Source organism: Mytilus californianus, unplaced genomic scaffold (assembly GCF_021869535.1).
Source record: "Mytilus californianus isolate M0D057914Y unplaced genomic scaffold, xbMytCali1.0.p SCAF_12, whole genome shotgun sequence".
Classification (NCBI taxonomy): domain Eukaryota; kingdom Metazoa; phylum Mollusca; class Bivalvia; order Mytilida; family Mytilidae; genus Mytilus; species Mytilus californianus.
Window position 1 is genome coordinate 58,942,222 of NW_026262604.1, and position 27,651 is coordinate 58,969,872.

General features: G+C 32.4%; 1 long non-coding RNA gene across 2 annotated transcripts; it reads left to right on the top strand.

Moving 5' to 3' along the window:
* On the top strand, positions 1-27,651 carry LOC127722104 (uncharacterized). Of its 2 annotated transcripts, XR_007991652.1 has the most exons (6): positions 1-43; positions 6,472-6,540; positions 9,794-9,898; positions 21,385-21,561; positions 25,408-25,460; positions 26,237-27,651. It is a non-coding gene; the product is annotated as an uncharacterized LOC127722104 (long non-coding RNA). The 2 variants fall into 2 exon arrangements; XR_007991651.1 differs by lacking the exons at positions 21,385-21,561; positions 25,408-25,460; positions 26,237-27,651 and adding an exon at positions 14,282-14,956.

Sequence of the window (27,651 nt, forward strand, 5' to 3'; positions counted from 1 at the left end):
TTAAAATTCACTTCCTGATAATAGAATTGGAAAGGTATTTGAGGTATGTAATAGTTTTTTTTAACTTTAAAGCAATATACCGTTGCAATGGTTATTGCAGTATTATACTTTATGTAGACATATCAAATAATGTCTTTCAAATTTTACAAAAGAGAAGGATATGTGTTAAGCACTTAAAAGGCTAGAGAACACATGCACGTAACTTTTGTTTAAAGAAAATTCTTTATTTTATCCAAATCGTCCAAAATGTATGTATACTGCTATATATATTTAGTATTATCGTTTCGTATTATAATTCAACGACAACTTTTCCACATGCAGTGACCTAAGCAATGACACCTGTCGGGAAATGGAACAGCGCGAATTCGACGGGAAAAACCGCGTAAGAAAGAAAAGTTAACAAACGTTGAAGGAGATAGTAATCACGGATTCTGACAGAACAAATACATCAAATCATTTAACTAGTAGTAGTACAGTATAATATAAATAGCGAAAAACATGAGATTTATTTTTTATTTTATACACCACTTGGTATCTTGATTTTTTGCATTTTTGGAAAATGATGTGAGATCTGAATTTGCTACTTAAAGATAAGACTAAAACACTAAAAAAGTGTTTTAAATCAAAAGTGTAAAGTTTTAAGATATTCATTTATAAAAGGGATACAGAGTATATTGCAGTATGCTTTTATATGTCAATATAAATATAAAAGTAAAGGGAAGTGTACTTAAATATTTTCCAAGTTGAAAAATAGAAGGTCACACTTAGATTATAATATGATAAATGCATTCGTTATCCAGAAGTTCACATTTTTGTTTTCTAACGGCTCTGTGAGTCATAAACGATATATGTATCATCATTTGACATAAATGGGCAAGGGTTTCCACAGATACAAACATGAGGGAAAGAAAAAAGTATCCTACACTAAAATTATGTTTCCTATGCTAAATTATCATAAATATTCGGTAAGATAGTGGATTGCATAAACATGTTGATAAAGAAATAGACCGAAAGAGAGAAATTTCCAATATTATAGTTATTATGCCAAAACTGTTAAAATACACCTTAACACCCAGCACTAAAGACAAACTCTGTAAATGTCATCAATACTAAGTATAATGAAAAGAATATATAGGTGAACATGTGTTTATGCATGAAACAAATGTAATAACGAACAATTCCACAATTGATATAAAGTTCAATGGTACATATTTTACTCCACAGAAGGACTCGACAAGTGCATTTCGTTACTACATTTTCTTGAAGACTTACAAATGTTTGTATGTCATGTCTGTAGTTTTATTTGATGATGATATTGAGCATTGGTTTATCCTTTTCATTTTCCTTGGAGTTTATTAGATTTTACAATGTGCATCTACTATTATTGTTTTGATGCAACATATTAAAGTTGCATCTTGTATAATAGAAAACAAATGGCCATTGCTATGGGACAGTAAGACTCATAGATTGAAAATAAACTGACAACGCCATGGCTAAAAAACAAAAAGACAAACAATAGTACACAAAACACAACATAGAAAACTAAAGACTAAGCATCACGAATAGTTCATGTTATTACAATCCCGGTAAATAGTCTAATTCGGTAGGTCACGTTCGTGATAAGGGAAGATGATTTCAGTTACGACACAAGGAACATATCCGATATCATCTGTGAAACGGTAAATCCATAACGGTCAACCAACTCGTCATGGCGTCCGTAAAATTTACGAAGGGATGATTTCAACTTCACCATTTGAAACTCTTGGTTTAATAGTTTCCTTGTGAGCAGCAACCGTTTATAAAGGAAATCAGGATAGGAAATACAAGCCCGGTAAAATCGTATCAATTGTGAGATATATACTCCGTATGCAGGCGCTGCTGAAATGTTGCTACATAGAAATTGAAAGTTCACAATTGAGAAGCTAAAATCATCTCTTTTCTCGCAAAAATCTGTTTTCAACCGACCCGCATTGTCAATTTCTAGATGTAATTCAAGATATGACGCAGACTTAATTGTATCAGTTGTATCCTTTATCTAGTTCGATGGATAGTTGTGTTCAACATAGTCACCAAATTTTGAATTATTTAGTGAAAAAACATCATCTATATAGCGGAAAGTAAAGTTAAAGGATATTGCTTACTTCTTATCTACTTCCTAAGAAGTTCCTGTATGAAGTCAGCCTCATAATAATTAAGGAACAAATTGGCAAGAAGTGGGGCACAATTGGTTCTATTGGAATGCCGACAGTCTTTTGAAAAACACGTTCTCCAAACGTAACAAATATGTTGTCAATCAAGAAATCAAGCATCTTGATAATGTCAGTTTTAGAGAATTCGTTGTTTGATCAGAGTGATTCTTTACAAAGTAGGATTTATTCCTCACTAAGACAAGATACTTATATCTATGTAGGCCATTCTTTTTTATGAAACGATGCAATGCCAACTCTTTCAATTTGTCTTTTAGTTTGGAAAGGAGAATACTTGTGTAAAGTGTAGAAAAGTCAAAAGATAAAAGAGTCTTAGATTGTATGTTCTCTAAAAGATCTTTGGAATTTTTTATATCAACATCTGAATCACGCCACCCTCGAAGAGTCGAGGGCCAATACAGCTGATCGAGAACCTATAACGGCCAATACAGAAACAGCCAGTTCATAACACTTTAATTAAATGATTTTAATTCTTTTAATTAGAATAAACTAATACACTTACCGTGAAGAAGATACAGAATTTCATATGAACTTGTCTTTTCGCATTCACCTCCATGGATTTTTTGTCAACATTGTCAGATGTAATTTCTGATTTCTCGTCCAAGTACTTAATATTATGCTTTTACAATTCATTTTATCTAACAAATATAAAGTAGCTGGGAAGAATATATCAGACAGTTAAACTATTCTTACTCTTGGACCGTCTGCGTGATTGAGGGTCGTAATGGGGGTACCTTCATGACGATTAACGGTAAAAATTCATGCCATATGACATTAACGGTAATTTTTGGTGCAGGACGATAAAATGTACACTTTCTTTTGACGATAAAAAAATCAACGGATTTTGACGAATCACGATAATAATTTGAGACCTCTGACGAATCACGACAAGAATTTTTTTACGAATCACGGTAAAATTTTAACTAATTTGACGCTAACGGTAGCCGAAAATGACCATTTGACGCCTGACGGTAAAGGGCATTCATACCCTCATAATTGATCAACGGAAATGAAACGGTGTCAATAATCGAACGTCTTACTCGATAAGGCTGTGACATATTTCCGTTTCAAGACTTCAAGACGTTACAAAACACTGAACATCATTTAAACTTTTTATTTTATGATTTTAAGTTAAAAAATATTATACAAATGTTTTTATGCATAACGATACGTCCAAAGTTAAGTAAGGCGTAAGAAAATTGAAACCGGAAGTGAACGTCCCGTTATAGCCCATGGGCCAATACGGCTTTTTTCCGTATTAGCCCTGTTTTTTCGTATTGGACCTGTCTGAAAAGCAATATTAACTATTGATTTATTTCGACAGGGCAACGTCATCAGTATTGCACATGCTGATTTATCCGTATTAGGGCTGATTTGATCATATCATTTAATAATCTATTATAACACGCTCTGTTCTATTGCATACCGAAAGGTACAAGAACGACAAACCAAGAACAGTAAACATTATTTTTTGTTTTAGACTTGCTATACGTAAAACACAATTACTTTTCCTTACACGACCAAGATGTAAGCTATACATATTGTCTGTTCTATGGCCGGGTTGTTGTCTCTTTGACACATTCCCCATTTCCATTCTCAATTTTATATGTAAACCTTTATAAAAGTACTTCCTTCTCAATTCATTCATATTTTATATTCATTCATCATTGTATAGTTTTAATTGTGTTAATCAACAATCGATTATCAGTTGGGATAGCTATTGCTTATTAAGTAGAACGCGATGTTATTGAACAAGACCAACGCAAATATGCATATTATTTTAATTTAGAAATTTACACTAAAATCAATATTAATGTAATATTTATTGTCTAAGTAACAATATACTTTGATAGTTTTTCAGTGATACAATGGAATTAACAACAAACATTAAAACGAAGATCAATAACAATATCGATAAGTATTGATTAGTTTCATACCTTTTCAACGTTGAAATATAAAAATGCAAATTAAAGTTGGTGAATTGAAACAATACCTGTTTTAATTAGTGAACAAGTGATCAATACAGTTTTTCATATCAAGATTATTGAATAATTGAGAAGGTATTCTATATAAGGCAATCAAAAAGACGTTTTGGTGTTTTGTTTGGTGAAAAGTTTCCAACCGATTGATTATATAGTGTGTTTATGTTAAAATAAATATCATTGTTTATATAATTTCATTTGCAACATTTAAATATTCCTGTCATTCTGGGAAAAATCAAATCGACAATACCAAAGATAAACTTAAACAATATAGAACTGTGACTATATACTATTTTTTTTTATTTGTAACACTGTTTGTATTGTTGTATGGTTAAATAGTTGGAATAATACTTTCTGAAAGGAAAAGTTATTTATTGGAACTAACATTCTATTAGAGGTAATCATCTAGCGTTCTCTCAATTTATTTATTTCACTCAATATCAATACACACTTGTTATTTGTACTTAAAATTTTATAGCACGATTTATTTGTATCTATTATAAACCGTTGTATAATTTTGTATAATTGTACAGCTAACAGAACACTGAGATTCATCTTTAAAGTAAAATAACATACATTTAATTCTCCTATCTTCACGACAATCTGATACAAGTTTCACAAGACACGTTTAAAACTATTCGTATGGCTAGCAATCATATATGAAACACTATCGTCTACTACAAGTGTCAATGTGCAGCAAATTAAAACGACTATGACCACAAAGCAAACGTAAATGATAAGCATACAAGATCCAGTACCAATTTCTGATAAACGATTCCTGCTGTTAGTTAGAACACATACTCATACCAGTCTTTTAATTATCTAATAATTGTAAGCCGGTTTGATTCAGCACATTACCTACTAGATCAGTGTTTATGCTTCAACAATGCAGTGTTGCGTGAGTGTCTTCAACACGTGAACTAAACTGTACTATGGTCCCATTCGTAAACGTCATTTTAGAATAGTTTCATCAGAAGTAGGGTTCGGAATATTTATATATTTATATGTAGAAATAAGGCTATTTATAATCGTGAAAGATCGAGGACTACTTGTTACTGATCGTGAAAGACCGGCCACTACTTGTTAGTTATCGTGAATAGGATCGTGAAAGATCCAGTGTCGCTTATTTGTCGTTGCATAAATCATTGAGAGGTTTAATTTAGTTTTTTTTTAATTAATATCAAATTTGATCGTTGTAATGAGTAAAGCATGTACTAGACTTCAATGACTATTTTTGCTTCGCCTTTGATGGGGAATATGATTGTTGGGCAAATAAATGATAAGTCCGTGGTGTCCTTTAGCAATTTGAAATGTATTCCCACTGTCAAAATTACCGTTAAAATGCATCATTAATTTCTATTAACAGATATGAAACGCACAAAGAAGATAGCCCGAAATAAATCATTTTTTAAATGCGTTGTGTTGAAATGTTTTATGGCATGACACGCAACGATTGATTGTGAAAGTATGCTTCAAAACTAAAGAAAAGTATTTTATCCATATTTGAAATGTTACAGGAATTAGATAATTATCAGTTTTGCCATTGTATGTTATGTTTGATCCCTCATCCCAAGTATATGAAACACATCTCTAGTAAACCAAGAATGCTGGTTCACGTAACCAATCATGTTGTGTTGCTTTCATTGTTATTGGTCCTGATGGCGACGGATTATATGTTATTATAGCCTTTGAAAACAATTAATACATGAAGTTGCCGTTGGTGAAGCACCTTTTGAGGGTGACTGATGGGGTATTGGGATGACCATTAAGGAAGCTGTCGATGATAATGATAGGTTATAACGATTAGTTCAGTTGGTAGTCCCGATTAAATTTACATTTTCATGAATTTCAATTACCATGAAAAATGTATCTGTAAAATAAAACTGAAAACAACTCGCTACTTCAGAGTTCTTCTACATACGAAAGGCTTAAATCGGTATTTAATAACTTAAAGGTCACATCTGTCACTTGCAAAATGTTTCTGTGATTTTAGATATTTAGAAATACAGAATGGTGTCTGATAAGTGCAGTTTCCAATTTGTGATCTTTTGGGTGTGGATTGTTATCGCGGGCAATTTATGCATACCAGGAGACGTTTACCCGGTCGATGAAATTAATGTCGCTCCTGATTAGAGTCAAGTAATTCCCTCCGGTATTGTCTTAACTTAAATTGTATGATCTTTAAGAACATATGGGTATCAACATGGTTAAACTAACGTTGCCTATTCATTTTTCTTTATATCTATCTCGAATTATTTCAAGTGGTTTTGATTTCATTATAGGCATCGACAGGTCCAGGAACTTTCTGAAATTCGTCAAGTATCTACAATAACAAGTAGTCCAAATGGCAGGTAAGTTGACATGATTCAATGTAATTTGTTTACCTTGATACTGATTTTAAGAAGTTGCGATTGATTTTGTTCAGACCTTGTCCAATACATGTTTGCACCGTCGGTTTGATTCAATCGTAGGATTTTTGTAAAACTATGAAACAACAGAAAACCAGAGATAGATACGTTTGGAACGCTCTCTAATACTAATAAGCATGTATAAGGTAAAACAAGTAAATTGTGCTTCTGTTGTGTGTGTCAGAAGTATAACTCCCATTTATGAAGATCGTATAGTGTAAACATGCACGACCGGAATGAATTGATTAAGATATACATCTGCATGCTTACTGAGGGTAGAAGATGTATTATTCCGAGCAATTAGAAGTTGACTTTTGGAACGTTGTATCCATCAGCTTTCAGTTTGAATTGTATATTCGATATTATATGAATAAAGGATAGGAATATATCAAGATATGAAGTAGACCTCGGTATAGTTTCGGTGGTACTCTTGATCACAAGTTCACTTTGATATATGAGATTCACGGACTCACTGATATGTGGGTTATTCAGTGATGTGACATCTTCAATATGCAATGTATATATCAGTGAGTTCAAGAACTTTTGAACATTTTTCTGTTGTCTTTGAAAATATTATGTATGATTCATGCTTATAGTGCGGACAAAAACAAGTCTGCCAGTAGGAGTGCATAATTAGATCTATTGGCATCTGGGCAGTCGATTAAAATATCGATCCACAAAGGAAATAGCTAAAATAAGACTTTACAGTGACTTTTGTTCTATTGTTTAAGTTGTGCATGTTGTCCCGATTGATACGATATTCCCGGGCTTGTATTTCCTATCATGATTTCCTTGATAGAGGATTGCTGCTCACAAGGAAGCTATTAAACCAAGAGGTACAAATGGTGAAGTTGAAATCATCCCTTCGTAATATTTACGGACGCCATCACGAGTAGGTTGACTGTTATGGAATAACCGTTTCACAGATGATATCGGATATGTTCCTTATGTCGTAACTACAATACCCTTCCCTTTTCACGAATGTGACCTACTGAATTAGATTATTTACCGGATTTGTAATAACATAAGCAACACGACGGGTGCCACATGTGGAGCAGGATCTGCTTACCCTTCTGGTGCACCTGAGATCACCCCCAGTTTTTGGTGGGGTTCGTGTTGCCTAGTCTATAGTTTTCTATGATTTGTCTTCTGTACTATTATTTATCTGTTTGTCTTTTTATTTTTAGCCATGGCGTTGTCAGTTTATTTTCAATCTATGAGTTTGACTTCCCTCTGGTATCTTTCGTCACTCTTTTGTGTATTAAAAACATAAATTATGATCGAAAATATCATGCTCTGAAAGAAGTTTACGATTATCATGGGTGTTTTAAGTTTTATAACTTTGTTAAGTTTTGGCAAAGTTCTATAAGTAATAAAAATAGTAGTTCTCGTTAGAATTTTAAATAAAATTTGCTCTTCAATCGAATTTAGTTCTTTTGTAACCATTTTGAAACTTACATAAAAGAAAACGAAAGCCTTCATATCTCCAGACATTATATTAGTTTTAAATCAAGAAAAATAAAATGGGAATGTTTGAATCATCATGTTTTATCAACATGAAATACAGTGTATCATAAAAACTATTTTCCTTTTACATTCACCATGTTAAACTTGGTTTTTTAATTGTCATAATAACATGCTAAGCAGTAAATGATCTGCACATACACCAACTGAATATGACAGAAACAATCAAAAGACAAACGAGAGTCTTCAAAACATATCATACAAACATAAAGACTGATCAAAACAATCCTAATAAAAAAACAGTAGTAATCTCAGGACCTCCGAAAGGTAATCAGATCCTATCTGCTCCATATGTGGGACCCTTTATTTTGATTACTCGAAGCAAAACTGGTTTCTATAAGAATGCTGATTGTTGTTGTAAAAACATGTCCTGCAAACGTAACAAATATGCTATTTATCAAGAAATCAAGCATTTTGTTGATAATGTCAATCTCAGAGAATTTAGAAATCCAACGGATTTAGTCTGACAACTACAGGACCATACGTACTGGAAACTGCATATACAGCAATATGTATTTAGTCATGTTTATTTTTTAAAAATATAATTATTGCTTCATGCAGTTGCTCTAACACAATAAAACCAGGTTTAATCCACCATTTTCTACATTAGAAAATGCCTGTACCAAGTCAGGAATATGACAGTTGTTTTCCGTTCGTTTGAAGTGTTTCAGCCTTTGATTTTGCCATTTGCTCAGGGACTTCCGTTTAGAATTTTCCTCGGAGGTCGGTATTTTTGTAATTTTATTTTTAGTACATGTAGTATACCAGACAAATTTATAAAATCAATACCTCTGTTAATGTATTATAATTGTAGCAAATGTCTTTTATGCACTTTTATGAAGGTTTGTTAACAAGTGGGAATGTTCCATGTTGACACAACATAAAACTGTAATGATACGTGTACAATCATATCCAGGAACAAAATGTGATACTGTAATTTACTTATTGTTGTTGACCAAGTTTGCATAGTAATTAATAGCTTGTCATTTTTTTTTAAACAGATATACGATCATCACGTTTTAAATTAGAACGGTTGTTAAATCGTTGATTGTAGATAATGCAATCCCCATGCAACCGACCTTTTATAAACATTATCTTGTGTCAGAGTCATTAACAACATGTGCATCTAATACAAATGATACATTTTTGATAGAGTTATCAATCAGCACACATAAAATTGAAATAGTTTCAAAACGCCATGAACAGTCAGAGAACAATATGGCCGTATTCAATGCAAAAATATAAAAGTATCGACGTATATAAGATTTGATGAAACAATACATATTTAGATATCATGTCTTAATTGATCAATGAGAAAAATAATGATCGAAGATATAGATTTATCTAGACATTATAATGATGCACCCCATTATTGTCTTAATGTTTGTATCGTGTACGAAATATGTGGTGAAAATGTGGAGCCATTTAGGACAACAGCTGTTTTTTTTTAATGTATTATTCTTAATCGGTAATTTGTTCTTTAAAGGATATATTTACACGATTGAGGGTCTATTTAAATTAATTTGTATATAAATGAGGGAATATGTATATTTTGAAGACACAACAAAGAGAATATAATTATGTGGATTTGGAGAAAATGAAATGACCCCCAAAAAATTAAGATTTTTCTCTTTTTTTTATAAATTTATTTCTTTTTGCATTGTATTTTTAGCATTCAAGCCATATAAAACGATCTCTAGTCTGGTGTGTGCCAGCAAATACTTTCCAAACATAAATCAGTGGAAACCTACGTTAGCTGCAAGTTTTTCGACTAAAAGTAAGTATATAAGTATAAAAATTATTGACAGTGCAGCTGTTTTAAAAAAAGTAAACTAAAATACCAAAAAGAAAATACATTTGAAGTGAAGAGGAAGAATGTGATGTCTTGCTTAATTACATGCATATATATCTAATCTCGTACCCAGGATAATTTTAAATGAAATATGACTAGGTTACGTTCAATAATCTGCTACATATTCTTTTCAAAATTAGACAAATTTCCAACATTCGTCGTCATCCAAAACGCAAAGATATGCTCGACAAGATCTTAATTTGCTTTTTTTAAATAATCAATAAATATTTTGTTTGAATCGAAATCAGAAAAAAATAAAATTTAGTTTTATGACTGGCTCCTCACTTTAGACAAAAATTGGGAAAATATTCGCAAGTGAAACGGTTTAATTCATAATATGAAAATTGGCAATATTGACCTTGTCTTTTCTTAACGGTATATGGTTAAAAGATTAATAGTCATCCATCTCGTAATTTGAATTCAGAAGGTGTTTGGTATCTTTTCAGACAATTCAGTATAATTTAGAGGTGAACAGGTAAAGAACAATTACAATAGTCTGAAAACATACTGGGCAGATCTTAACTGACTGCAAGCGAATTGTCTAAACAGTACTGAATTTACTGCAATTTGAAAGACATAATTTTTCTTGACAATTTATTGTTCAGTCATTTAAGAGTTGGTTTACTAGTGTTATTCGTGGAACACATAATTAACAATTTAACAAATATGTACCACACTTCCGCAGATGAAATAAATTTGTGTTACATATTATGAAAAACTTAGATTTTTTTTGTGTCATTTTGACAAAAAATAAGGACTGTTTATGGTTCTATTATGACTTCGTGTAAAGTGACCTTTATAGGAAAAAAAAAGTTATAATAATGCATTACAATGGTTGGGTTAATGAGTTACATTTATGAACATTATTTGCTGCTGAAAAATAGAGTGAATATTGCTACGTTGCTATACTTAGACATTTCATGGTTTTTAACACAAAAATTGATAAAAACTATTTTTCTTAAAAATTCAACGTAAATAAATCTTGACATTTTCATTTGCATAGCTAATCTTGAAAGACATTAAAGGGACAATCAAAATCATAAGTCAAAAATAAACAGACAACGTCATGGCTAAAAACGAAATATTACAACAAAAACTTAAGACTGACCAACACAATCTCCACCAAACACGTGGAATGATCTCAGACATGGAAAGCGTATTCGTCTAACTTTTCACATTTTTTTAAACAACCTTAACCCCCAAGGATAAATGGGGTATAGAAATATGTTGACAATTTTAAACTGATATCTCGTGTAAAAAGAGTGTCACGCTCATCAAACGGGAAAAACCCTTGTAATAACTATTTAAGGGACCGTAGGTGGGTGGTTGCAAGGTTATATTGCCTATCCTATTTACTTTCATTTCACAAAATACCATTATCCTGATCCATCCCCTATTAGAGGGCCTACCTATTAAAATATATGTCAATTTATTTTCGTCTTGAAGTTGCATAAAATATCTGCCAGTTGTAACGCAAACAGCAACAAATTCATCAACCGAACTGCATTATTGTTTGAAATTTAAAACATGTGTTATTTGTTCTATTTTTACTTCTTGTGACAACGTATTTTCGTTTTATTGGATTAACGGCAGGATTCTTTTAAGATGACACTACAGACATAATGAAGTTAAAAAATTATATATATAAAAACACAAACAGGGGTAAACATCAACGTTGAAGGAAGATAAATGAAGTTAATAATTTACTGAGGATTTCATCCATTTAACTTAAATGTAGGTTCTCTCTACTTTAACATGCACTTTTGTAATTTTCTCTCTAACTATTGTAGTTTTGATTGAAAAAAAAATGTACAGAATTAAAAGGAGGGATTGCAGTCAAACAAAAGGACAGTTGAACAATTGAAAAATTGGATAAGGACAGTATGTCTGTTCTTTAACGATGGCTAATCACACACCGATCAGAAAAACAATTTCCGGCACTTTTTTTTTATAGAATATAAGGGAGAAACTGAGCAACTTCCGGTTATATCAAAGTAACTTCCGGTATCAAATAAAAGAATACTTCACGGTGATTCCAAAAATAAATGGTTTCTATATACTTTTGCTTGAAATAGGAGATATGAATTGAAAGCAAAGGTCAACGATTAGAACGCAAAATTTAACTTTGACCTTGGCCTGAAAATTCATGGTCATAAATCAAGGACATCAAAATAAAATATCCAAAGTCTCTACTGTATATGGTTAATGAGTTATCACAATACAGCTAGTGTTAAATATTAGAGGGGATAACACTATGAAATGTAAATGAACCGTTTTAACCAAAATATATATGGTACGACATATCGCGACTAACAATTAAGTAAAAATATTTTGTCGATATCGTATATGGTTTCTGTGATTATAAGCCAAAACTAAAATCAGAACATGGAATTGACCTTTGACCTAGACCTCATATGATTGTCGATGGACCAAGGATCTCAAACCAAAAGACCTTATTACATAATATGCTTTACCAGTTACAAAAACATACAACCTATTTCAAAAACATAAGGGAAACCAACTCTCATATGGAGTCATCGGATCGCTTCGGTCAACATTTTACAAAAAATCCTAAGAGACTAGAATATAAATTATTGATGGTATGAGTAATGTGGTGGGAAATAATTCATTTAATGCAGACGAACTTTATACAAAAAAAAAGAAGTTATAGTAAAATGTTCCCGTTATAGGTTGAGAGTATTCCACTTTTTAAAAATATATTTGATAATACTAACACATACTCTTTAACTAATATGCTACTGGTCTACTTTTAAGCATCTGTATCAATAAAAAGGCACCTTTTTGTCATTTCTGAAATATGACTCTCCAATAGTTACGTGCGTCACAATTGGTATTGAGCGTTGACAAATTATAGTTATAGATTTTACTGCATCATAAATATAACATTTTACCTAAACATATAACTAATGATATAATAAAACATATCTTGCATAGGTTCAGTTAGAAAACTAGTTTTTAATTAACAAACGTTAAATGCTTTACATGTCAGAAAACATAAAACAAAATAAATTTGTAATTGTCTTGCTTCTGGTTAATACGTTCTGACTTATATTTGATTATTCTAAATGTAATAATGTATGCTTTGGATGGATTTGTTTTTTTAACAATTGTGTCATATTTCAATAACTGATCTAAAGTAGTCTATAATATGTAATAGTAGAACTGAGTGCAAATGATAGCTTACGTCTTAGCTAAAAAAAACCATCTGGCACAGGATTTTATGTAACATAAATATCTACATTGTTTGCGGTACCGTTGCGGCATCCGTTTATGATACAATGGACATAGGCTCAACTTATTGTCTAATGTAATATATGTTTTCTTCCATAATTGTTTAAAACATAAATGTTGGTTTTAAATTCCTTACGTTATAGAGGACTATTGTTTTAGCTAAGAAACTTGTGTACACAAAAAAATCTCTTTTTAGCATAAAAACAACACCTGACTACCTTGATTGAAACCAGACAATATGCATCGTGTTATCCGTATATCAAACATATGGATATTTTGATTTTTAGGTTTTACCTGGATGCATTATATTGTTTACAAATACACTATTTGCTATATGTACATATTTTAACGTTATAGGTTTTGGCCACCGCATGGTCATGTCTCAGCTCTGATGCAAACTGTAGTAAAAATATTACTAAAGACATTAATTCGTAAACATTGTCTTGTGATTGAACATTTACTCCCAGTTCAACATTCCATAAAACACTTTATAGAATATTACTAACGAATGTCCCTTTAGAACTCCATATTAGAGTAACAAACTTAAACTGAAAGTGATTGTTTTCATGTTGGTAAGTCAATAATGTTTTATTTTAGAAGAGTAGGTGCGAATGTAGTGTTTGTGCGACTATGTATCAGTCGATGATGAGTGTTGATCCGTTATACCATACAAAAAATGTGCTAGACATTAACAACTTGTCGTTTTGAACATTATAAATTCGTTGTTTTTTTTATAAAATAGATACATAAATATTTATTTAATATTTTTGCATGTATGCGATTAAATTAATCTATTTGCCATTTTGAATTTGGATGAGATTTTTTTTAACGTATAATCAGAATGATATGTCGGTTTTCCTGTACCATGATATAAGAAACAGACGGCCATAATTTGCACTAATTGTTTATCTATTGCCTTGTGGTGGTCAACATTTACACTATTTAATGACATGTATTTGTAAATTCCGATATAAATAATTACAATAATTAAGTATGTTACACTACTTTGCATAGCTAAAAATGCAGACGCAATACACTTTGAAGTACACATTGTAGATGTCGATAATCACACATTGACAGACGATGACCGCAAAGATCTAGCTCATGTGGCACTACTTGTTTTTGATGTTACACCAAAAGCGATGAGAAGATTAGTAAATGGTTGCAACGAGGATTCAACTGCAAACACCATTAGAGAGGAATACATGAAGTACTGGAGAAGAAAAGATACTGGCGATATGTTTTTTGATAGGCTAAACAAACACGAGAAGGGAATGTTACGAAATCTAGATGATGGATTTGGCAATTGTGACACATCTTTTCTTTATAAGATTATCAAGAACTACGCTTTAGTTCCACCACCAACACATGGCTGGACCAAAAAAGTGGAGGACTTAAAGAGCTACGGAGATGTGGTTGAATTATTGAGACAAGTGCGAAATTTGTTCGTTCATCGTCCACAAGTCACATTTTCAGACAAGAGTTTACTTTATATAACAGAAAACATTGTTCAATCAGTGGTGGTAGTCTCGATGAATTTTGAAGAGCCAACATTAATAAAAGAAATGGATAGCCACTTAGAATGGCTGTGATAAAACGTTATGATCGATCCAGTTCAATAATCATTCTTTCAAACCTAATATTTGTAACATGTTAAAACTGTAACTCAATTAGTTTATAATCCTATGTTTTGTGATTTAGCATTTGATATTATACTGCATTTTACTGTCATGACTGTGCTTATTTTTTTTGCACGTTAATGTTAGTTCATATGGTTACCTTTTAGTGTTAACAATCTCATTGTCCATCTTTTGTCTCAATGACAATCGAACCACATCTATTTTCATAAGTTATTTAAATCAACAAAGAAATTCAATATAGCGTATTATATTAAATTATATTAAGTACTTAAGTATTTAAGTACATCTAATCTAACAAATTACCCGATGAATATTTGCTTTCATTACCAGTAAATGAAAGATTTCATTTGGACAAAAATTCTGATATTGATCAGTAAACGTATATTAATTTAGTTACGGCATTTGTTTATTATTTGTTTAGATGACTGTGTTTTGCTAGCTTTAATACAATCAATAGGTTAAAATCTGCGTATTTGGTTTTGATCTTGTTATCATATATTATCATACACTATTTAGATTGATTGATTGTTGGTTGGTTGCTTAATGTCCAGTGGCAAATATTTCATGCATATTCAGGACGAGAACAAATTAACAATAAATACAATAGGTAGGTTCTGTAATAGGGGCGTCCGGGATTAAGGTCGGAGAAATTTAAACTGCCACGGGAAATGAGGGTATATTGGATAGGGACAGAAATTTAGCCTTGCAACAGGTCACCTACGGACCCCTCAAAGAGTTGTTACAATGGTTCTTAACGTGCAAAGAGCGTGACACTCTCTTTACACGAGGCATCGGATTTAACGTCCCCATTCTGACTGGACGTGGCTGCAAATTTGTACATCCCGCACAGCCAAACGGACGCCCCACTTTAGCAAGGGTTTTACTGCCGGTCGGAGGAAGACCAATGGTGACCATACTTCTATTCCCAAGTCACCCTTGGGGATAAACTATTTAGATTACAGGTGAAAGTAGTCAAAGCCTGTACAAACAAATAAAATTTGTAGCTGACATTTTGAATGCTTAGGAGGTTTATACGGTCTTAATGAGGTTCATCTTGCAATTTTTAATTTCGATGTACAGTTTTGGAGACTAAAGTTTGTAAGTGTTTTTATTTTTTTTTTGTTTTTTTTTTTTGCAATGGTGTTATCGCTTTCTCATCGACTTATGAACTAGTGTCAGTAACTGCGATTTCTCTCAAATCGTACTTTCTTGTTTATTTGACCTATTGATACTAATTGCAATGCTTTTTTGTTATTTAGTGTTATTCATGGTTATATCTGGTTTATATATCAGCTTTGATAAGTGTTTGGTATTACTATTCATTTCCTGTCTCCATTTGAACTGTACACGTATACCTAACAACAAAATTATTTTCATTTACCTGTGTTTAAAGTAATTGCAAATGGCTGATATTTTTGTTCAAGCATATTGTTTTTCTTATATTGTTTAACATTTCACAGCGGTATAACATGTTACTTTAATCATTCTTCCCTTAGTTTATTTATTTTGATTTGATTTGATTTTCGGTGTTTTAACGCCACTTTAAGCCCCGCATTTGGGCTATTTCGAGGCGGCCAGTTTTTATTGGCGACGGAAACCGGAGTGCCTGGAGAAAACCACCGACCTTCGATAGGAAAACTGACAATCCTAGTCAATTAAGATTGGAGTCGAGTGCACCCGCACGAGCGGGGTTCGAACTCACAACCTCAGTGTTGACTGGCTAGTGATTACAGTAGTAACTACTTAGACCACTCGGCCACCGAGGCCCCTTTTTTTTTTTAATTTGTATTTACATTGTATCATAGATCAAATTTATTGTTCAGTTTATGTTCACTGGTGTTAATGTCTTTTGCTTGAGTTAAGCCATTTCAATTGATATGTTATAGTGTTCTTTCCATGTTGTGATGTTACACTATTGTTTCAGATAAGCGTGAAGGTTTGGTACCATTAAACGTTTTAATCTCCCCCAAGGGTGATTTGGGAATAGAAGTATGGTCACCATTGGTCTTCCTCCGACCGGCAGTAAAACCCTTGCTAAAGTGGGGCTTCCGTTTGGCTGTGCGGGATGTACAAATTTGCAGCCACGTCCGGTCAGAATGGGGACGTTAAATTCGATGCCTCGTGTAAAGAGAGTGCCACGCTCTTTGCACGTTAAGAACCCTTGCAACAACTCTTTGAGGGGTCCGTAGGTGACCTGTTGCAAGGCTAAATTTCTGTCCCTATCCAATATACCCTCATTTCCCGTGGCAGTCTAAATTTCTCCGACCTTAATCCCTTAATCTATTACAGAACCTACCTATTGTATTTATTGTGAACTTGTTCTCGTCCTGAATATGCATGAAATATTTGCCACTGGACGTTAAGCAACCAACAATCAATCAATCAATCAATTAAACGTTTAAACCCGCTGCAATTGTTTGCACCTGTTCTAAGTCAGGAATCTGATGTTCAGTAGTTGTCATTTGTTGATGTGGTTCATAAGTATTTCTCGTTTCCCGTTTTTTATATAGATAAGACCGTTGGTTTTCCCGTTTGAATGGTTTTACATTAGTAATGTTTTAGGGCCCTTTATAGCTTGCTGTTCGGTGTGAGCCAATGCTCTGTGTTGAAGACCGTACTTTGACCTATAACGGTTTCCTTTTATAATTTTTTACTTGGATGGAGATTTGTCTCATTGGCACTCATACCACATCTTCTTATATCTATTTAATTCCCTATTAGTATCTGCCATTTTGCTACACTTAGCTCAGCGTTTCACCGGTTACGAGGGAGAACATACATGTGGACATGTCATCTTTAGACTGGTCCTTTAAATTTTAATACGATCCTATCTGGAACGCATATTGTTTCTTTGAAAACCCCAATTTCTTAAGGTTATCAATTTAACACTGTGGTTAAGTCTTCAAGGTTAAACACGTGGGATATTTACCTAGCTGAAAAACTTTGTTTAACTCAATGTTTCTCTGTAAAATGACTGTACCAATATATGATTTGAACGATTGTTTTGAAGTCTTTAGTATTGAGTTGTAAGAGTCAAGCCTTTCGAGTTTGTCACCATTCACAGACTTGTCTTTAGACCTGTCTTCTTCCAACAATTACATCCTTGCCAAAGTGGGCTCGTTTGGCTATGCATTATGTTTAAGTTTGCAGCCACGTCCGGTCAAAATTGGGACGCTAAATATGATGCCCCGTGTAAAGAGAGTGCCACGCTATCTAAACGTTAAGAATTCCGAGGAAAATTGTAAACGGAAAGTCCTAAAAGCTATGGGAAAATCAAAAACTTAAATACATCTAACGAATGGATAACAACTGTCATATACCTGACTTGGTACAGGCATTTTCTAACGTAGAAAATGGTGGATTAAACCTGGTTTTATAGCATGCTTTACGCCACATCATTCTTGATGTGCCTGTTCAAGGTAATTTGAGTAAGGAATGTGAAATTCGATGTAAGGTGTTGGTTGCTGCATGATATTATTATTTTTCGTTTTTTTACATATCATTAGCTTGTACTTGCTTTACCTCTCTTTTATTAGCATTCTGTATGGTATAATTTTGCTAATTGTTGAAGGTCATATTAGCTTATCTTTTGCATCGGTATGACTCTGATGCAATGCTGCGTTATTGGCAACCGTACTGCGTATCATTATCCACATACTTATTCCATCGGGATGTCTTGTCCAAATAAAAAAAATGCCAGACCAAAGATATAGACTATTTTAATGTCAACCGTATGTATTAGTCGGAGAGGTATACAAACTGTTGCTCGATGACTTTGGCCCGTATCATGATCTGTTTGTCGAATAAACTTACTGAAAAGACTATGACTGCACAAATATGTATTTACACTGTTCCTCAACCATAGTTTCCATTTTAATCTTCCCAGGTCCTAATGCTAGGAGAGAAAATCCTTCTTTTCAAACAAACTATGCTCTTGTTCGCAAAGCTGTAATCTTTATCTATCGTTTAGGCGCACAAATCGTAACCTTTTGAATAACATTACGCTTTTTTCGTGTAAATCAAGCCAAACTCTTAAACAAGTTTGTTATTATAACATGGCTTCAAGGAAAAAGAGTGGAAATATGACCAATTACACCATATAAGAAAACTTACGATTAAAAAACAATAAATCTTCCAGATACGTGCAAAGAACTATAAAAGTGTTCCGTATCGGTCAGTAAATGCTGTATCACTAGTAACATCATGGCAAGTACAAGTCCAGTGATTAATATAATCAGGCCGTGTATGCCAATGGCAGTGTATGTTACCACTTTACCTTTTAATTGGAGCCATTATCAATAATATTCCGAAAGCGCAGTTATATCTAAAACAGGAAAATCGATATTTCTGAGTCAACTATTTAGTTTATAAATCATTACTAGCAAATTGAAAACGTTAGACTGAAGCCAAATACATCAAACATATAAAGTGAGGATATTCAGAGAAATAAATATCGAACCTGTGCGTATGATAATACTGAGGCAAGAGCTATTGCGTAAAATCAGTTATTAATACATTGTAAAACTCTCGACAATGTCTCTTACGTTAACCAGATCTTTGTTCAATATCATAAAGTATAGACGTTTTACCGTCCTTAATTTGTATATATGATATGCCGCTTATCATTTTTGCAGATTTTAACCTTCTTTCTCTTTCATTAACTTTGTGTAAATAAACCTTAATCATCTCTTATGATTTTTTCTTTCAAACCCCGAATTGATATACGAAAAAAAAATCAACTGATATCCTTGCGCAGTAAACGGAATTCAAGTCTTTTGCAAGCTTTTTTTGTCCACTTCAATTGCCATCGACACCTTTTCAACTCGGAACTACTGGACATTTGCCCAATGTATCACATGTATCTAATAGCACATATTGAGTTCACGTTAAACTTTTTAACCTTACTGTTTTGATAAAAAAAACTAATCTGTTATTTTTTTCCGATTCTATCCTGTTGCCTTTTATGACAGTTTGACTTGGTGTGGATATGCAAAGCGAAGGTTTCATCTATAACAGAAGACACTTACCCTGTTGACGTAGCCGGTTTAACAGTTTTTGAGGTTCATGCGAATCTTTCATTTTTGTTTGTAACTGTTACTTTTATTTTTGCATTTTCCCACACAGTTATGAATGTTATACAACATATCTGAAGAACTTTCGCATAATTTTTGTAGAATGGAAGAATTTCAATTTTATTTCAGTTGCTTCTAGTGAAATACTAATTGACATCAAGTGATTTAGACCAGTGTTTTATTGTCTCCTTCATTCGTAATCGATTTACGAGATTTGAACATCGGTGTGTAAACGTTAATTTACATCTTGAATAACTTTAACCCATGGAAACTTTAATCTTAATAAGCAACTGCTAAAATGTAAAAATAAATTAATTTGTATTGCGTAACAAACTCACAAAATATGATACTAAGGGTAATGAATTGGAACATATACGAAATGCTTTTGAATGACAAATTAAACACCTACTTATATTTTGACGATTATAATTTACATTGTCTGATTATCTTACCTCCAATGCATGTCTAGTTATACAATTGATTAAAAGTGACCCCTTTGAGACCGTGTTTATTCAATATGGGGTTAGTGGGCATGGTCATTTTAATATTGGGTTAGTAGCAGTATTACGTTCCTTTGTAAAAACAACATGACGTTGAAAAAAATTGAAACGTTTCGCACAAACAACAGATGAATAAATTGATGATGAACTAGTGAAAATCAATTCACAAAACTCTTGAAAACTACCAAGTAGTTATTGTTGGCATTTGTTTTTGTATAGACTAATGGAAGTAAGTTTTTAATATTGAAGACTTGATCACTTTGATCGTTGTCAATACAATGAAATTGTATGCGACTGTCATACAAGTGAGAGGTTTAGCTAGCTTAAAGATGCAATAGAACAGAAAATGAAGCAACAGCTACCTCAAAACCTCCTTTTAGTGCGATATTATCCGAATTTAAAGCGTACACGAAACGGAATAACCTTTAGCTTGAGTTATCATTCGTATGACGTCATGTTTTGATATATCGTTAATGCGCCAAGATGATTCATGAAATTTTTCAGAATTTTATTTTGATTTAATACATTTTATAGATCTTATGCATGACTTCTTTTTGTTATGCATTAGAATAGAAATACCGGTTCTGTATGGTCTCTCCTAATTCAATTTGAACACAACAAAATTAACGTAGTGTTTGTACATAGGTTACGATACATTTGGATTTACGTGAGAGGTAACTAATAACAGCCATTGATATGTACTATGTACATCTCTGAGTCTGCAATAAGTAAATATACATTTATATCGAGAATTTGATCACGATGTTGCTTACAAAGCCAAAGACGCACGTCATACTAGAATTATAAATATAACATTGTAAATACACATTTGTTGTATTGAAAAATGTAGTTTTGTTATAGCTGTATGTTATTCTATAATATAAACATTAATTATCTCACATTTGTAATTTATTTTCTAAACGTTACTATTTATTTTAATTGTTTAGATACAGAAGATGATAAATTCTTCGATGAGAAAGACTACCATACAAATGTGATGAAAACCAGATTAGAGCTTTCGCCATCCTTATTTCAGAATTCAGGAAAACATTCCATATCAAAAATTAAGGAAATCAAGGAAATGACTGACTCAATTTGTAAAAAAGGCACTACAAAGGACAAAGGTAATATCATATAAAATCATCCCTTCGTAAATGTCATGCGTTGATTGAATGTTATGGAATATCTGTTTCACAGATGACGACGGATCTGTTCCGATTGGCGTAAATACAATTTCTTCCCTTTTCCTTGAATGTGATTTACTGAATTAGACTTATCACTGGGTTTATACTTACATGAGCAACACGACGAATTCCTCATGTGGAGCCTGATTTGCTTGCCCTTCCGGAGCATCTGATATCGCCCTAAGTTTGGGTAGGGTTCCTGTTCCTCGGTCTTTAGTTTTTAGTGTTTTGTGTACTGTTTATTATTATTTTTTTTAATCATGACATTGCCAGTTTATTTTCGACTTATGAGTTTGAATGTCCCTTTGATATCTTTCGTCTCTCTTTTTAAATGGAAAACAAATATGAATTCATTTCTTTATGCCACCAACAATGCTCTGAATAATCGTAGCAAATACTACTTAAATTCTAGATATCGAATAATAAGATTTGTTTTAATATTGCAAAACGAATATATATACTGGAGAACTAACCCTTTTTACCCGACTTCATTATAAAACACCTTCTTTGTATCTCGTTTATTCGCGACTTCCAGTAAGGACAATGCAGATAAAGATTTTTAAAATATTTTTGAAAGATCAAAGTGGAAAATCAAAGTCAAAATATTACCTGCAAATGACCAATACATGCATATATATATTTATGTGCCTGTAAATAGGAACACATGACATACAAATCTATTTGAGTGTGGATTAATCAGTACAGAGATTAATTCAATTACACAAATACAATTATAGATTGCCTAACAATGTAATTTTAACACACTATTTAGTTTGTAAATATTATAATGTTTAAAATATTTACAATGCGATAAAAAATGAACGCAATATTTCGCTAAGACACTAGCTTCATCAAGCGTCATCTATCCAGGTGAAATCGGATGTAGATAATAAGAAACTTTTGCAGCTCATTGTACATATGGCAAATGAATTAAGCTGCCTTGTAAAGAATTCAAAATTTGGATGAAGAAGGAGTAGAGAAAACTTTTGGATCCACCAGCTCCACACTTTAGAACCCGATGGTCTTAATGAAAAAGACGAGAAAAGATACAGGAAAGATAAAGAATAATTTAGTACACAGCATCGTCCTTTTTATCCTGTAATATTGGCCAATGGACGTTGCAAACTTCAACCAACAATTTTGTAAATAATCTTGAACTTCATCCAAATTTTGAATTCTTTACAAGGCAGCTAAATTCATGTGCAACATGTACAATGAGCTGCAAAAGTTTCTTATCATCTACATCCGATTTCACCTGGATAGATGCACGCTTGATGAAGCTAGTTTTTCTAGCGAAATATTGCGTTTATTTTTTATCGCATTGTTAATATTTTAAACATTCTAATATTTACATACTAAATAGTGTGTTAAAATGACATTGTTAGGCAATCTATATATATATTTATACAGACAAACGATACTATTATATAGATATAAGAAGATGTGGTATGAGTGCCAATGAGACAACCCTGCATTCAAGTCAAAATTTATAAAAGTAAACCATTATAGGTCAAAATACGGTCTTCAACACGGAGCCTTGGTTCACACCGAACAGCAAGCTATAAAGGGCCCCAAAAATTACTAGTGTAAAAACATTCAAACGGGAAAACCAACGGTCTAATCTATATAAAAAACGAGAAACGAGAAACACTTATGAACCACATCAACAAACGACAAATACTGAAAATCAGATTCCTGACTTAGGACAGGTGCAAACAATTGCAGCGGGTTTAAACGTTTTAATGGTACCAAACATTCACCCTTATCTGAAACAATAGTGTAACATCACAACATAGATTGATTGATTGATTGTTGGTTGCTTAACGTCCAGTGGCAAATATTTCATGCATATTCAGAGCGAGAACAAATTAACAATAAATGCAATAGGTAGGTTCTGTAATAGATTAGGGCGGAGAAATTTAGACTGCCACGAGAAATGAGGGTATATTGGATAGGGACAGAAATTTAGCCTTGCAACAGGTCACCTACGGACCCCTCAAAGAGTTGTTGCAAGGGTTCTTAACGGGCACTCTCTTTACACGAGGCATCGGATTAAACGTCCCCATTCTGACCGGACGTGGCTGCAAATTTGTACATCCCGCACAGCCAAACGGACGCCCCACTTTAACAAGGGTTTTACTGCCGGTCGAAGGAAGACCAATGGTGACTACACTTCTATTCCCCAGTCACCCTTGGGGGTCACACCATAGAAAAACACACTATGGAATATCAATTGAAATGGCTTCACTCAATCAAAAGACATATTAACACCGGTGAACATACACTGAACAAATAAATTTGATCTATAATACAATGCAAGTACAAAATAAATAAAGGGAAGAATAATTAAAGTAACTAGTTATACCGCTGTGAAATGTTAAACAATTACCAGCTAAGTAATAATTAAATAAAATTTAACAAAAGTAGACTTTTTTACATATACATGTAAACAGTTGTTTTAATGTCCAAATACACACATATTGTATAGATAACATTGGGTTGTAGAAGGTTGTGTGTTATTCGAAATATGAGTTTTGTGTATCTTTATCGCTAGCTTGATATCTTATTGACAGACATCCAATTCTTTTTTTCATAACAACACTGGTAGACATTACAAGTACTGTTTTAATTCTTTTACAATATAGTCATACATTATGAACATTATTTATTGTGAGTTAAGTGTTTTTAAGTTCCAACTTTCAATTGTGCCTTAAATTGAATTAGGGATGATTAAATATTTCGAAGTCGGGTGTTCTCGTAGTTCAAAACCGTGTATTCTTACCCTTTATTATCATATATATAAATATTTACAATGTTTGCTTTTCGAAAGTAGCCTAAAAAGACAAACAATGCAGATATTGTGTTGGAAAAGATGTAATTATTCAAATTCTGATCCCCCCCCAAGGGTGACTAGGGTATAGAAGTATGGTCACCATTGGTCTTCCTCCGACCGGCAGTAAAACCCGTGCTAAAGTGGGGCGTCCGTTTGGCTGTGCGGGATGTACAAATTTGCAGCCACGTCCGGTCAGAATGGGGACGTTAAATCCGATGCCTCGTGTAAAGAGAGTGCCACGCTCTTTGCACGTTAAGAACCCTTGCAACAACTCTTTGAGGGGTCCGTAGGTGACCTGTTGCAAGGCTAAATTTCTGTCCCTATCCAATATACCCTCATTTCCCGTGGCAGTCTAAATTTCTCCGACCTTAATCCCTTAATCTATTACAGAACCTACCTATTGTATTTATTGTGAACTTGTTCTCGTCCTGAATATGCATGAAATATTTGCCACTGGACGTTAAGCAACCAACAATCAATCAATCAATCAAATGTTTGCGTGGTTGTTGCATGCAAGTTTAATTTCAGGAAAAATGAATTTTGTACATTGAATATGACAGTTGTCCATTCATTTGATGTTTGGTGTTTTATCATTTGATTTTGCCATTTGATTAGGGACTTTCCGTTTTGAATTTTTTTCGGAGTTCAGTATTTTTGTGATTTTACTTTTTAGCAATTCGGCAGAACAAATCAAAAATGTGATTAATGAAAAGCAAAAATCATAAGTAACAAAACGTTAGGTTAAATTAAGATCAATACTAAAGATGTGGATATCAAGGTAATGAAGTATACTGATAGTGTATCAGTTCTATGTGTACATGTTTTAAACTGACATGATTAATAACGTGATATTTTTATTTAAAAAAATATTAGATCATTATTTCAATCGCAATTTTAGCCTAAAAGAATTAATATGCATGCATATGTCAAATATATGGTTTGTTTCATTACAGATGTAGCAACCAGTTGCCTAAGTTCGAACACTAATAAATAAATGAAATTTGAGGTAAGACATTTTTGCTGTCCTATTTCAAGTCCACTGTGTCTGTTTCATTTTATTGTAATTAAGTATGCACAACTAATCTGGGATACTATCGGTCTGACATAAATTTCGACAAGGAGCAATCTCTCAACCCGGTGTCCCAATTTACAAATAACCTCTCCAACACCTACAACTTTACGACCGTCAACAAAAACTAACATTAGGAATTTAATAGAATTGAACCAAATTAAAGTAAAATTTGCCGGGAGCTAAAGTTATGATATGTTATTCAAATATGGAACGAAAATGCGAGATGTACATGTAATTTGGGGTCTTAGCAGCATTTAACTCTCTTTGTAACTTTTTGAGAGTTTTTTTAACGAAATAAATGCTGCGGAATTCAATTTTATCAGATACATGAATTACGTATAATTAAAAGCACATTTATTGAAATAAAATGAAATAAAAATGCATTTTTTTTACTAGAGTAAACCTTTAACTTGATAAACATGCTCTTTGCGGTGCATGATAAATTTGTTGGTATATAATCGAAACATATATTCTTTAAAAGGGCTGAATATTAGCATTTTATTATAGAGAAATGCACGTATTCCATGAGTATATGGTAATGTTTTATATAAAAATATAATACGACAACAATATATTGAGGTGATAGCTCATAATTACAAATATATATGTTTTAATAGGGACTCCTGAAATTGTCTGTAGTTTTTTCAAATAGTGAAATCCTATAGCATAGTTTGGGCTGATTGTTATATATGCGTATTTTTTACTTCCAGGTATTCTTCGCTGTAGCTACTTCTTCGACAAGAAAACAGAAAATTTCACTTTTGTATAAACACAAGCAACTTTCATTACTGACAGAAGCTGTAAAGTTGTAACAGTTGCTACATTTCGTTGTTACGGTTATTTCATGTTTTTCACAACCCGACTCTAAGAGCATTCAAAAGTTAGTCGCAGTTTTGATATCACTGCTATAACTATAAAACACCTTTACCAGTATATTCATAACTGTTACAACTTTAACAAATATTGTGACAATTTCTTCAATATTTTGAAAAATTATGTATATGGAGGGATTCAAATAGAACCTTTTATCTAACTTTTTCAGAAATGTGCGTGTGTTAAGTTTTGATTTTGAGTCTTTTTCTAGGCAGCTCGCAAAGATAAATACCGTCCAAGATAAATGTCGTGAAATATTTAGACATTCGTTTGAATTTGTGTATATTTATATATTTCGTCAGATTTATGTGTTTGAGGTGATATTAGTCGGACGAACCAGTAAACTTTTTTTTGGTATATGTTCTCACTACCAAGAAAATTAAATGAACAAAAATAATATTTCGGATGAATTTATGATCATCAAAATGTATGTAAAGGAACAGATTGATACATTGTGTATGGAAGATATGTATTTTTCTTATGTAAAATTGTGTTTATTAGCACTATTATGGTATTCATTTTAAAATTAAGTTGGAGTATGTAAATGAATGATAATTCCTTATTTAATACCATTATTACTGACTAAGTATGAGCGTTTGCGAGAAAGGCGTTATCATTTTCTTACAAATTCAGAAATGATTTTTCTAATAAAGAATTAGTTTCGTGCAATAAATAGATTTATTACATGGATTCCTGAAAACATACTTCGTGTGATGCTTACAAATGTAAGGAATTTATATAAAATATAACAAAGAAAAATCAATACTAAAATAGAAAATTTTATCAAACTTTGTCTTGTGCACCAGATGACACAATAGTGCGTTCATCGAAATTGTATAAGTTTCATAATAGCGAAAGCGAAATTCAATGTAAATAGTGTAAATGTTAGTAAGGAATTTTGTTTGGGTTATTTACAGATCAACTTTTCAAATTTCACAGAGTATATATTTATTTATGTGTACATATTTTTGTTGAAACAAATGCAACTTCTATAACTTTTTGTTCAATATGAATTCGATTAAAAATAATATTCATTAAACAATTGAAAAATTTGTAAAACCAATTTTTTTTCTTGTTAAATTGTTCAGTTGTGCATTGTATTGCTTATTCATGTGCCATACGAAACACATGTTATAGAAGTTATGAAACTTTATTGAGCAGCAACTTCAGTTTGAATAGAATAAGATGATACATCAAGTGATATTCATGTGTGAATTAAGATTGGATCTAATTTGTGCTTACTCTCTTTTTA